This window comes from Serinus canaria, chromosome 2 (assembly GCF_022539315.1).
Source record: "Serinus canaria isolate serCan28SL12 chromosome 2, serCan2020, whole genome shotgun sequence".
Classification (NCBI taxonomy): Eukaryota; Metazoa; Chordata; class Aves; order Passeriformes; family Fringillidae; genus Serinus; species Serinus canaria.
The window spans coordinates 67405446-67419937 of record NC_066315.1 but is presented as its reverse complement, the minus strand read 5'-3'; the positions used below and the strand labels follow the sequence as shown (position 1 = coordinate 67419937).

Sequence of the window (14492 nt, the reverse complement as noted above, 5' to 3'; positions counted from 1 at the left end):
TTTGACTGGAGTTTTTTTGCAGTTGAGATGCAGAAAAATTACGCACTCTGTTTCAGCCACACTAAATCAACTTTGGAGAACTTCACTTTATTTTCATAACTATATAACCACAAAGCCATTTTGAATTTTACAGCTTTTGGTTTCCTTGCACAGGTTTATTGGTGTTTGTGTTTTCAGAATCACCATCAGATACATCTGTGTTTGCCTTGACATTGTGTGGTACACATATTTAGTGTACCATTTCCAGATATTACATCATTGCTTTAAGTTTATTTAAATAGGTCAAATTTGGTATGAATATTGGAAACATTAATTATGGGAAGAGATGAATGGTGTTAGCAAGGATTCTTAATAACAGTTTATATATCTATTTTGTTATAAATACTGCCCGGGGGAAAAAACTGTGAGAGTGATGTTGCTTAAAAAACCAAGTTAATAAGATTTGTTTCTGTGAAAATTTGAGCCAGTTGTGGAAATACATATGCCTTCTGCCTGGATTGAAATTTGTTTTCATTATATTTTATCAATATTTTGTTGTTTATACCTCATTTGATATTGAACACTTATTTAGGAGTGATGTCTGGCTTGCTAATATCTAAGTAGGTCACAGTTATTTCAATTTGTACTGCAAAATTTGTGACACTGAAGTAACCCAAACTGTTCTTCTAGGAGGGAGCTGTTTGTCCCCCATCCAGCTGAGACCCTTGTTTAAGATTTCTTGGTCCTTACTGTTGTGCCCCAAACCTTTGTTCTTCCCTGACAGCCTGGGCTGTGTGGTCACAAGTGTTCTCATAAGCATTCTTTTGAGGCTAAATTTCCAAGTCTAAATTTTCAAGTAAAGACTGCGCCCTCAGATAAAATGCAGCAGGTCAAATGTGCAGGTGTGCTGTTGATGACGGCTTGCTGGAAAAATTGTCTGGAATTTTTCAAGGACTGAACCTGCCAAAGAACACACTTAGAGACACAGGATAGGAAAAACGCGCTAAAGACTTTGGGAGAGTTTGTGTTGGGTACCCCACTGTTGCTTGCATTGAGATTTTCCAAAAGAACAGCTGCTGCCAGAGAGGTTGAGAAGCGGTGGACAAGGGAGGAATGTGATCCTGGAGCTGTGGTGTCAGGTCATGGACCAACCCATTTTGCTGCAGATGAACTAGGTAACCATGGCAATGCACACACAGATGCCAGGAATATCTCTTGCTTTGCATGGGCTAAAGAAAGGAATGCAAATCTCAGAGGATGTAAACAAAGCTGAAGGGAAGATGCAAGAGATGCCAGGATGAGAGTTCTCTGAGTAGGTGAGGTAGAGGAGTGTGTTTTTGCATGGGATGGTTTTATGATAATTAATTGGCATTTTGGAGTATGGCAGGGTTCCTAGTGAAGTGATTGGTAAGTTCTACCTTTGGCATCTCATTTGTTTGCCTCATGGCATCCAGAAAAAATACCTGGGGTGTGAAGGATCTTTTTGGGTAGATTGGATTAAATCATTCCCACCAACCTCTCACTTTGGTAATGGTGGTATGGCAAGGGGCCGGTTACAGGGCATCAGATGGAAGCAGAAAGGCCTGCAGGGGAAAGGGAGTGACACAGAAGGTGTTAGGTGAGATCTGCTCTTGTTTCACTGCTGTGTGAAAATTTCCTCAACTGCCACCACCTCCTTCAACTCTTCCAGGCATTTGTCAGGGCAACTAACAAGGAAAGCTGTTGACTGGCTCTAGGGATGATGATGATACAAGAGTTTTCTCACACTTACGTGTTCTCCAGATCCTAAAGGTGAGATCAAAAAAGGAGAGCCAAGGAGATAGTCACAATACGTGGTTGATGAAACGTACACAATATGTTCCACCTTCTGTCTGCTGCTGGAGGCATATCAGTGCATTAACTGAGGCTTTCCCTGTCTGCCCTGATACACCCCAAGCTGAGCTATGCATATCTGCTGGGAAATGGATGCTAAATATCCATATTTATTGGGGTTTTATTTTGTTCACCTGTAACACTTTTGGGGGTAACCTTCCAATCATGCAGTATTTCTGTGATTATAAAACTTGGAAAAAAAGTTGCAAAAGAAAAATACTTTGCACTTATCTGACATCAGTCTCTCTTCCTAACTTTTCAGGATTTTTTTGATGTACCTTCCTCATGGAAGCCCAGGCTCCAACTCAGCCATTATGCATGGCCTGAGTGGATTTATTTAGGGAGTAGCAAAAAGAGGCAGCTCTGTCTTCTAGAGCTCTCCTGGTCTTGGAGCTTCCTGAGCTGACACATTTGCTGTCTTTTCACTCCTTGAAGATGCATTCTTCTCCTTGCTGTTTTTATTTTTAACTTCACACTGCAACTCATTAAAAGTGTAGTAAATAGGTACTTCCCTCCCCTGCATGGGGCTGCTGCGGTTCAGGATCCTGTTTTGCTCCTTACTCAGGACATTCCTTCAGTCTTAAATGGACAGCTCATCACATTTTCAGCACGACCTCGGGAATCATATATCATGAGGGGTATTCATTGCACAGAAATGCATCTTCATGTGCACCAGATCTGACATATTAATAATACAGATGATAGATCTGGCATTTGGAGCACTCTTTCCAAACTTCCCACCTCCTCCACATACACCTTCTGTTAATTTTAAGAATTCCTACTACCACTTGGAGGATGCTGTCAGGAAGACAAAAGCATGTTTTGAAAAATAACTTCTTACTTGAGCTGGTTTAGGAATTTTTTATCAAGACGTTTTTCTTGGTAAACTGAATTACTCAAAACAGAAATCGCTACTCATAAAGCATAATTTTGAATTATTCTAGAAAAATACAGAGTTACACTTCAAAAAAAATTTAGACAACTTTTAAAATTATAACTGAATTACATTTTTTAAAGAATACTGGAAAAATAATTCAAAGTTTAATATGAAAACAGTGTTCCTGATTTTCAGTATGCTGCTGTGACTATTTAGTAGTGTGACTCAGGTTGATCTTTAAGTCCTTGCTCAGGATAGTGAAACTACTCAGTGTTTAATCTGTTGGGTTTTTTCCCCAACCTTGTTTTTACTTTTTTTTTTTTTTGTTTAATTTATAATTTTAATAATATAATTTATTTTGGTTTAATTATAATTTTGTTTAATTTTTAAACCGAAAATCCCAGAAACGTGTATGCATATGAAAATGCCATGCCAGTAATTACTAAAATATTAGTGTTATTGTAGCACCTAATCCTGCTTTACTTGAGACAAACTTCTGTGGTGCAGTTCATGTTCCAAAATCTTACAGTCTCAGAAAAGGCAATCAGCAAATATCTGTTTGAATATACAGGGGTTCTGGGGAATAAAATAACAGTCATGTTTACTCTGGGAGCTGGCAATCTCAGCACATGAAAATCAAGCTGCTATCAAATGAATAGCATTGTGTTGAATGTTCATATTTTAAAGGCTTGGCCTAGAAAACTGAGTCAATGGAGTAGTATATATTCAAGGCTAAGAATTAGGGTAATGTATGGAAGAAGTGAGGACAGATCACTGAATTGAACGTTGCTGTGGTTCTGGCATTTTGAAATATGTGGTGATCATCAGCTGTTACTAAAAGTTAATAAAAGCAATCTTGTAATGGATGAACAAAGTAGAAAGACAACAACAAAGAAATGAAATATTGTAGAATAGGTTAATGGCACCTACAGCTAAGGCATATTACTCAAAACTAGGCAAGACAAAAGGTGGTTTTGTGTCTAACAACAAGTTCTGGTATCTTAAAAGTTTCTCAAAGTTTCCTTCATCAAAGTGGTATTTAAAAGTAGCTTTGAAATCTTATTGCAAATGGTTTCAGCATAGTATGGTCATAATAACCAGGGAAGTTGTATTTAATAGAGTGCACAAGAAGAGATGCTGTAAAGGGAATCTGATCAGTCAGTCACACAGCCTAAAGAGTTGTCTTGAAATTTTAGAAAGGACCATAAGTCAGGGTAATACCATTTCTTGGCAAACTCTAGTAATTTTTATTCTGGGTAACCCTATATTTGCTACAATTTTTATTCAGCTAGCAATGTCCAACATGTGGATGTAATTGAGAATAAATGCCACAAGAAGGGAAATTTCAGGCAGAAAAGCATGCAAAGCTCAAAGTCTAAAGTAAGGAAGAAAAGCCCATCTAGATGTGTATATTGTCAGAATTAGAATAAGGCAGGCTGGTGCTGGCACATGGGAAGAGAAGAAATACAAGAACTGCAGTAAATTACATCCCTTCTCATTCACACAAGCACCACCAGTGTGCATGGTGGCATTAGTATCTCCCTTCTTGCACATATTAATTCAGATTAACAACTTGTAGGAGCAGCAGGCTGACAATACAAAGGTGCTTGTAGTATAGCACCTTACAAAGAACAAGGGTGTCTGCTGATTTTTTTAGTTGGATAATGGTGCTGTTTTCATCTCAAAACAATGGTATTGTCAGCAAATGAAAAGCGGCATTAGAAAAAAAAAATAGAAGAAAAGACTGAAGTTTTGTTTGTTACCTGTTCTCTGCTTTCTCCAAAGCAGCTTATGGGATTGAAACCCATAGATTTAGAAAAATAAAAATCCACTCAAACACCAAAGGAAAATAGTGTCTGTTTGGTTAAGTGTCTGATAGCTTTAGTCTCAAAAGGAATCAAGCAAGTGTGGAAGGATTATGGAGACCACTGGAACTGAGGAGACACATCTGTTCTCAATGCAGTACCAAGCTGAAAGGAGTTCAGTCCCTCTCTGTTCATTAGGGTGAGGGAAGCTCACGCACTTCCCTCCCAAATTCTCCTGGTTATTTTTTCGCCTCTGCCTGGGTGTTGAACTCTTCATGAGGAATAACTGGCCAAGCTTGAGAGTCCCATGGGAAGAGCACAGCAGCTGACAGAGCTGTGAACCACAGAGTTGTCTAGATGGACCACAAGCCATGCACGTAAACCCTCTGAGAAAGCAGAATTAAGAGAGAAGTTGAAGAAGTTCATTGCTGTGAATTTAGGGTACAACAAAAGGAAAGTTGGGAATGATGTGTTATAGGATTTTTTTTTGTTTCTTTTTATCATTCTGAAAAGACAGAAGCAGATTTGAGCCCTCCTTTTCTTAGTTGGGAGATTTTGTTGGTTAAGTAGTAAAAAGGGGTTTTAAAAAAAAAGCCCTAAGAGAAGAACTTCCTTTTTCAGTGTGTTTTGTTCATTGCACTTGGATGGTGGCTTGATCTCTGCTGAGTGATCTGGAAAGCAACCAAATATTTTATTAGTGCAAACAAAAGCCTATTAAATGGGTTAAAGTCCTTTGCAAAGTCCTCTTAACTTCTAAAATTACTGGTTAAACTTCTTTTTTTCAAATGCACAAGTGTGTAATTTTCTATCTTTGGTTGTGTATCTGTTCAGCAAATCACTAAAGAGTAAAGCAGTTTTCATTTAATCAAGCCTAATTACACCTTTGGGGTTTTTTTCCTCCAGAAGTTGACTTTTGAATTTATTGCTTAAGAATTCACACTATTATGTCCCTTATGCACTATATTGCAACATTTTAACCTAACGTCAATTTTTCCTTCTGTCTTAATAAGTCGTGTTCTTCAGCTGTTTTATTTTAACTGAAATTAATCTGAATTGTTGCCAATTTCTTGTTTATCTATATTTTCTGGCTTAGTATAAATGCAAAAGTTTTAAGCAGTATGGTAGAGTGCATGGTCTGTGTCATGTGGAAAATTGATCTGTTACTGTTCTGGTTTTTTTTGTCTTCCCTCTGCCCTATCGCTTCTACAGTTTATAGTACACATTATTGTTCCTTTACATGGAGCTCCGGGGTTAAGCACTTGCTGTGAAAATCTTTTATCTTTAGAACCATATTGGTTTATGACAACAGATTATCATAAGAATAGTAATCAGGATCTAAGTGCACAGTTTGGTTTCATTTTTGAGAAACATAAGGCTAAGTGAGTTGTTTCTTTCCTTTTCTGCCTTCTGCTATTCTTCAGTACTCAAAATGGAGATTTCTTAGTTGGGTGTTACATTGCTGTAGACTTTTAATGCAGCTGAGTTAGTGTAAAGTGCCGTTACTTTGAAAAGAGTGATCCCTTTCCTTTCCCCAATCCTAAGAATGGGAGATATATTTTCATAAATGAAATATAGAAATGAAATATTTTTAATCATATTTGAATGGCCTAACCTATTGTTCCTTTAAGGGCAGGCTTATTTTTATCAGCCTTCTGGAAGTGGCAGTGAGGTAGAGGATGTGTCCCTGGGGGGAGAGACGAATACATATTTTTTTCCTTTCTTAATTCTGTCCCTGAAAAACCCTTAAAGAAAACACTGAATAGAACTTTTTTAAGAAGAGGGTAAGAAATTTCCCAATAAATTCTCTGTTTGGACATAAAAATCTCAGCCTAAGTTGTTAGAAAGACTCCTGTGTTGTTCTCACTGGAATTTGTATTACAGCTGTAGCCCCCTGGTAAACATAAAGCTCATAGGTGTGCAGTTCCTCTGATGTTCCATCAGTTTACATGAGCTGAGGATCTGGAGTCTCCATCTCTCTTGACTGACAGATCAGGTGGGGTCAGTAATGATCTGCCATTGCATTCTCCTACAGCACATGTGCTAACATGACACCAAATTCTGAGGACAGGTTTGTCACACCTGCTGTGCCAAAACTTAGGAAAGGTGAAGTACAATGAAGCGGAGCTTCCATTTATAAGACACCCTTTCAACCTACTTTGCATACATTAGCACAGAGAAAGTGTGTTGAGGATCAGACTGAATGATAGAATAAAAATGTTGAGCTAGATACTTTTTTTTAATCCAGCATTGTCAAAATTGTAGAATTTCAAAGCAGCTTTAGAAATGTGAAGTGCAATCAGAAACACTCATGTGGTGCCTTTTGCAGTTGTGCCTGGTAACCAGCCACTTTTTTTTGTCTCTTGCTGTTTCAATTTTTGAAAAAGTTTCATCTCCCATCTCTGTTAAAGCTGCGAAGTGGATGGAACACGTTTGCCAAGGCAACTGTCATTATAAATCTGTGTTCTCTTGAAAAGAAGATAATGGATTTTTGCATCAAACTCTTAAGAATTAAAAACTCAACTAAAACAACTGTAATGTAGTTTGTGGAAGATTTGCCTAGATCACATTGTCTATGTAAAATAAAGTCAGCTATACATCCTCACGGGCAGACTGTTACGGGTGGGATAAAATATCATGCAATTATGACAAAATTCCAAAATAATGTGTTTGCACCAATGCTTGTGAAAGACAGAATATAGTTCGATTTAGGAAGATTATTTAGATTTAGATGCAAAACTGAGATTCAAAACCAAGAGTTTTTAAGGCTAGCTGTTGGGATAACAGCTGGATACAGTCTGGATTGTTACAGGTGTTCATAAAAATACCTTTTGTTTTTATGTATACATGTATATATTTAATTGCCCTGGAATAACTCTACTTCCTTCTCAGCCAGAGAAATTTCAGTACTCAAGATGGCATAACCATGATCTGTGGGTGCTGCTGTGAGTTACTAATAATAATACAATGAACTACTGTTATTTAAAAGAAAATAAATACAGAATCTGTATGTTTGTAACACTGTATGCATTTTTTTTTCAAACAAAAATATCTACATTACCTACAATACCTACATTACCTGCTCTTATATTGCAATTCCACTTATATTGTAAACTTACTTAAGAACACACACTGAAATGCATTAGGCCACAAATTATAAAAGTTAATTCTTCTTTAGTAGCTATTTTCTTCTTTAGTAATGATTTTCTTAATTTTGCAATCTTAGAACACATAAAAAAGCTTTTATCTTTAGTAAGTAAGTGTAATTTAAAATGCTTTAAAGTTTATTATGTTTTAGACACCTTTAAGAAACAAAGGCAAATCATAAACCTTGGCACTTTGAGCTATAATATTCTAAATTTAAATACATCTGAAAACTGGGAAGTCTTAAAATTTAATGTAGAAGAAGTGGAGGAAAGCATTGTACTATTGTATGAACAGTTCTTTAAACATCTTCTTGAAGAATGGATAAAGAAATACAGACTGTCAACTATTTTCTTTGAAAATATTCCTTGAAAGAGGCAGCCAAAGAAAGTAAGAAGTTGTACTTCAAAAGACTGCTCTTAAACTGACTGGAAGGAAGGAAAACAGGGTAGGCTTAGTGGTTCATTGTAATTGTGTCACAAGGTTGGCAGTGGGATCTGTTCTTTATATTTATATTTAGTGATCTCTTACTAAATAAAGTGTTGCAGTGAGCAGCAAAGGTACAAAACTTGCAGAGAAACACTTTATTACTTAAGGTACAAGAAAACAAAAATTTCAGAGGGGCATACCTGAAGCAGGAGCTAAATGAAGTGATGGACAGCAGAAGATAACTTGAGCTGATAATTTTTCTGCTAGCTCCTAAACAGAATTTTTAGTTTGGGATGCAGATAGGAATGCCTGAGCACTGCGAAGGGCAACTCCAAGAAGACTTGGCCTAATGTTGGACTAAAGAAGCTCTCAAGGTTTCTCTATTTGTCACACATATTTGTTGCTACTCTTCAGTCACACCTGGTGTGTAATGAATCTGTAGACAACACGTTGGCTGGCACAGTGTCTTCCATGTCTTAGCACTGCTGTCCTTTGGATTTCATCTTGAATTCCTTTGTTGTTTGAAAGATGGGCTAGAATGAGAGGGAACAGAATAAGTGGCTGGCAAGGTCCCTATGAGAGGTATCCAGTACTTCCAGTCCGTAAACAGCTGGGGAATCTTGGCCAAGACATTGATGAAAGCTGGTACAAAGGGAACAAAGAGGATATTAAGTCATTTGTTTAAAAATCCCATCTCTAAAGAGAATACAGTAAATATTTTGGAGAAGAAACAAATTATAGACATGATGAAATAATGATTAATGTAGTTGGAAATTTCTATTCTAGAATTGAATGAATAAGACCAGGGGACATCTAGAGAAATCGAAGGGTGTCAAATTCAAAAGAGGAAGATTAGTTATAGCTTTAGTAGATGCTTCCACGTAGTCCTGAGAACTCTTTGCTAAAACTTGTTTGAATCCAAGAGAGGGAGGTAATGGCCATTTTTAAAAAATAGGCATTTATGGGGATAATGGGAATATACCATATTTATAGGCCTGATATCGTTTTACAAACAATCTAAGTTCTTTTTCCTCAGAAGTAAGGAAGTGTTTTGTGACATATCTGAAAAATTTAATTAGGTTATTTTTATATGTTTTTCTACATTGTTAGCAAGTATTATTTATGGAATTATTCTCTTAATTATTACTCATAGAATTAGCTTTTAACTATGCAGATGTTCAGAGATTCTAATCATTGGCCTGTTAGAGTGTCTGGGTAGGCATTGGAAAAGCAGTGAGAAGGTAGAGCTCTGGTCTGGTTCCTCCTGAAGCAGGAACTTATGTCCTTATGTGAAGCAATCTTACTTTACAAAGCTTGCTTATAGAAATGTATAAAACAATCGTATTAGGGAAAAAAAATGCTGCAAAGTTCAGATGCTTTACGTAAAGATCACTGATTGTCATTCATCCTCCTTTGATTTGGTATAGTCAGCTCAAAATCCCATCCAGTGTAAACAGAATTATTGTGTTGTATTCTCTCCTCATCCTTTGGTTTTCTGGATGGATTTCAAATTCAGAGGGCACTTCTGAGAAATACAGGAATAAGTTGAAAGTAACAGTAAATGCAAAGCTTATTTTACCAGACATAACACTTTATTGACAGAGCTAATTTTAAAACAAATTTTCAGCAAATAGAAAGAATATCCTGCCAGGTCTTGTCTCAAACTTGTTAAGTGTGTGAAGATGTATTTGTGGCAGTGCATCCTTTCACCAAAGAATTCAAAGACAGTGGGGTTTTTCTTACATTAGTACAAGCAGACAAACTCAATATGGTAATAATGGGTATTTCAAACAACTTAGTATGTGGTTTGTGATTTTCTGTTTCGGTTTCTGAGTAGAAAGGCTGACAGATTATTCTGCATTCTTTAGAGAATCATCTATTTTTACCTTCTGTGCATGGGTAGGCAATTAGCTTGAAAACCTATTTTAAATATTTAAAAGTTTATACAAAACACAAGTTACATCTTTGCTGTTATTGAAAGCTAGTGGGCCATTTTGTTTTCTTGTTTCTTTTCACATTGATAGTGCTTTTTGTTCCATTAGCTTTATTGGGTCCTATAGAGTCAGTCAGGCTTGGGAAGAGTTTTTACCAGTGATCTTTCTGAGTGCAGACAATGGAGCAGTGGAAAAAACCTTTCTAAATAGATGAGAGGAAGAAACCAAAATTTAAACATTTCTTTGCTTTGAATGTTTTGCATTCAGACTTCTTTTTGCATTTCCAAATACAGATGTAACTAGCTAACATTAAGACACTGAGTAGCATTAAGCACTAAGCACAAAAGAGAACTAAGTGTTCTGAAAAAGTAATACAAGCCAACACAATTAGTATTGCCCACTGATCCTTATTTTTCAGCTTCCCATGAAGCTTTGAGGAAGAAGATGGACTTGTTACAATATGTTAAGATATTTTGCTCTGATCCTTTCTTCTATCTAGTGTTAAGTTCTAGTCTGGCACAGTGGTCTTCTTCAAGGAATCATTGTTCCTCTCTTATATCTTGTAATAGTTGAGGGTTCCCTACTACTGTTTTGTGGACATTGTCCAGTTTGAAATGTCATTTGGTAGTTAAATAAAGTATATTAGTAGAGTAATGATTGGTGCATAATGTGTTAATGAGTAATCCATTCTCTATTAGATGTTTTAGGCATGTCAGTAATACACAATTTTAAAAAACAGTAATAAACTCTAGAGTCTTTTCAGTTAAAGTGTGATATGAAGACATTTTTAACACATTATTGTGTATCATAAACTACAAGCTTATAGACTTCTGTACTACAGATAGGACAAATACATATGTTCAGGTTAAAAAGGGTGGGAATAATAATAAATAACATTTATTCAGGATAGACCTGTGTAAAAGTCAGTGGGTCTGTAATTGGCCTGATATTAACATCACAATACTTTTCCTTTTGTACTTTTGTCTAATGTTTTAGTACTTAGACAGTGTCAGCATTAGCTACACTATGATCTTGTAACAACTCAGTCAAATTCAGTGATCACATTTTCAAACATTTCAGTCTTTTATGCATTGGGGGTTGTTAAACATACTTAAATATTATCCTGTATTTCTCCTGTAACTGCTACATACATTCTTTGGACAGGCCTCATACTCTTTGAAGACTAAAAAGAAAAATTCAGTATTCTAAAGCAATTTTAGGTTCTCCTGCACAGAAGTAAGTTGGGCAGCACCGTGTCAGGGTTAGGGAAGGCCCTTGGGGAGCGTGTTGAAACCTTTGGAAAACTGAGACTCCAGCATCCCTGGCAGTCCTCAGCAGTTCAGGGGGATTTCTATTGGTTGCAGGATGATATGAACTGTTATATGATCTTTGTGTGCTTTTACAAACCTTGTTTATAGGTCAGTAAATTCCTTGGTATGTGTCCAGTTTTCACAGATACTCTTGTAATTCTGCTCTAATTGTATTGTGACTTCATTTATGAGTAAAATGTTTTTCTCCAGGATGAAGTTAGATAGGCAGATTGGCTTACAGGCTTCTATTGGCAAATACAGGCTTATATTATTTAAGTTTCTTTCAATTTGGATTTTTCAGAAATTGCTGTGAAATCCTGGAACTGCTCTGCCCAGTGTTTGTTGTACTTCCAATCAGTCTCGTTTTTGTCTGTTAGATACTGTGGCATGAGTGTTTTGAACAAATCAACAAATTAAATGAAGTACTGCTTTGTAATATCTCTGCTGCTGATAGCCTGGGCTGCACTGGTCACAATATTGCAGTTTGGTATCCTGCTGAACACACTGAAGGTTAATATTAAGACAATTTTTTAAATTTTAGAAGAGAAAACTTCAGCTTGCTCAGAGCTTGGTTAGGAGGGATTCTGTGGGAAGCTTCCATGGAGGATAAAGGAGACAGCAAGTGCTGGGAGGTTTTCAAGAACACTCCTGGAAGTTCAAAAACCATTCATGCCCTTTAAAGGTGAGGGAAGTAGGGAGAGACCTCCTTGGTTTAACTGCAAGCTTTTGAGTCTGCTCAAAGCCAGGAGAAGTGCACCATAGATGGAAAAGCAGACAGACACTCAGTGAGAACTACAAGAACATTGCCAGGGTGTACAGAGCTGCAGTTTGACAAGCAAAAACTCAAATTAAAATTGGCCAGAGACATGAAAAACTACAAGAAAGGGTTCTTTAGTAAGAAAACAACAAGCAGAAACAGAAGGAAAATACTGGCTTACTGTTAAACAGGAGAAGTGAAAAGTCACCAGCAGTGCTGGAAGGGCAGAGAGGTTCTCAACACTTTCTTCATCACCATCTTTACTCACACTGCTGGGTTCCTGGCTTTGGGAACAAAAATCCAGGTGGATGCAAACACAGAGCCTCCATCAGTGAAGGAAGAGTTGGTGTGTGACCTGTCACAGAAATTAGACCCATACACACTGATGGGCCCTGTCAGTGTCCACCAGAGGGGTTAGGAGGCTGCTGACATCACCACAAGGCCATTCTCCATAATTTTAGAGAAGTCAAGAAGTTGTGGAGATCAGGGATGTCCCAGAAGACTGGAAGAAGGCTGATGTCACCCCCATCTAAGAGAAAGGCTTAGAGGAGAATCCAGGAAATTCTAGGCCCATCAGTCAAACTTCAGTCCCTGGGGAAGTGATGGAATGAGTCCTGCTGGGAGCCCTCACAGCTCAGATGAAGCATGTCATTTGGAAGAGCCAGCACAGGCTCACCAAGGGCAAATGTTGCTTGACAAACCTGACCACCTTTTATGACAAAGTAACCTGCTTGGTGGATGTGGGGGGTGAGCAGTGACATTGTCTACCTGAAACTCCAGGGTTTCCAAAATGGTGTCCTACATCCTCCTAAAGAAACTTTACTGTGTGACAGTCTGGCCTGGTATCTCGTGTAAGGCAAATATAATCCAGGAGTGTGTCATAGGCTGGGATCCACCCACCTGAGGGGCAGCTCTGTGGGAGGGGAGTCCTGGTGGACAAAGAGTTCAATCTGAGTGAGCAGTGTGCTGCTGCTGCTGCAGCAAAGAAAGCTAGCAGGATGCTGAGCTGCAGCAACAAGGGCATTGCCAGCAGACATGGAGAAGTCATTGCCCCTCTCTAATCATTGCTTGTCAGGCTGCACCTGGAATATGATGTGTTTAGCTTTGGTCCCCACAATGCAAAAAGGTGTGGACAGGCTGGGCAGGGTTCAGAGAAGGGCCCACAAAGGTGATCAAAGGCCTGGACAGGCTGATGCATGAGGAAAGGCTGAGAGAGAAATGGATTTGTTCAGCCTTGGGAAAAGAAGCCTCAGAGAAGACCTTACCACCATGTTCTAGTATTTATAGGGTGGCTACAAAGAAGGTGGAGATTCCTTTTTAACAAGGAGTCATATGGAAAAGATGAGGAGTGGATACAAGTTCCTGCTGGTGAGATGGGTCACAAGAGGAGAATTTTTCACAATGTGAACAGTCATCCACTCGAATAATCTCCCCAGGAAAGTGGTGGATTCCCCAGAGTTGGACACTTTCAAGAATCAGCTGGACAGGGTACTAGGTCTTCTTGTCTAGACCATGCTTTTGTAATAATGGTTGGACCAGAAGATCCTTGAGGTCCCTTCCAGCCTGGTGTTCTGTGACACTGTGGTACTGTTTCAATGATGAAGTTTCTAATACTTAGGCATTTAGTTGATTTGTTTAAAATTAATTTGGGAATTTAAAATGTAGTGTAGTAAGCTGAAGATTTATGGGGCAAAATGTGCAATTGAAATTTTGTTGACAGAATATCTACATTCATGGAAAAAATATCTAAAGTTAGGGTAAAGCCCATTGGAGGAACAGATGAAAATGGGATTGTACTCTAGTCGTTCCTTCATGGAGGATATAGTGCCCTTCTTCACCTCTGAATTTTTATAACCACACTAAATTGTAATATCCCTAGTTAGCACGGGAATCCCAACTAGTTTTAATTCTCATCAGGTCAAATAAAAGACCAAAGCCAAAAAATGACTACCTTGATTTCAGTATTTCTCAGTTATAGTACATGACGGTGGAAATGCTTTTTTGTTACGGTGTTTTTCGGTTACGGTATTGGAAAGAACAGCAGCATTATTCCAGTTCCCTGAAGGAATTATTTTCTCATTCATTACATATTTATATATAAGTTACTAAATTTTCTGTAACTATTCATTTCTCCAGCTGTATCTTTTTTCACACCCACAGACAGTAACCAGGTTAATCTCTGAAAACACAGGAAATCTCTGGCCCAGCAAGTGGGTTTTCCTACTGACTTAAGGTCAGGAGGCCCAGACCCCTAAGTCTTTATTTTCTTTTTATCTTAGTATCACGTGAGATGAACATTCAAAAATAATTTCAGGTTTGTTCATTTGTTTTTTGGTTTTTTTTTTTTTTTTTTTTTTTTAATGAAAAAGTTAAGTGCAGACAGGTTTG

At 37.7% G+C, this 14492-nt stretch overlaps 2 protein-coding genes across 3 annotated transcripts in view; one reads left to right on the top strand and one right to left on the bottom strand.

The window, feature by feature from the left end:
• Positions 1 to 14492, bottom strand: part of LYRM4 (LYR motif containing 4) — a 615895-nt gene that overhangs the window by 416558 nt on the left and 184845 nt on the right. The window lies entirely within an intron of this gene.
• Positions 1 to 14492, top strand: part of CDYL (chromodomain Y like) — a 104722-nt gene that overhangs the window by 47245 nt on the left and 42985 nt on the right. The gene's annotated exons all lie outside the window — the stretch shown is intronic.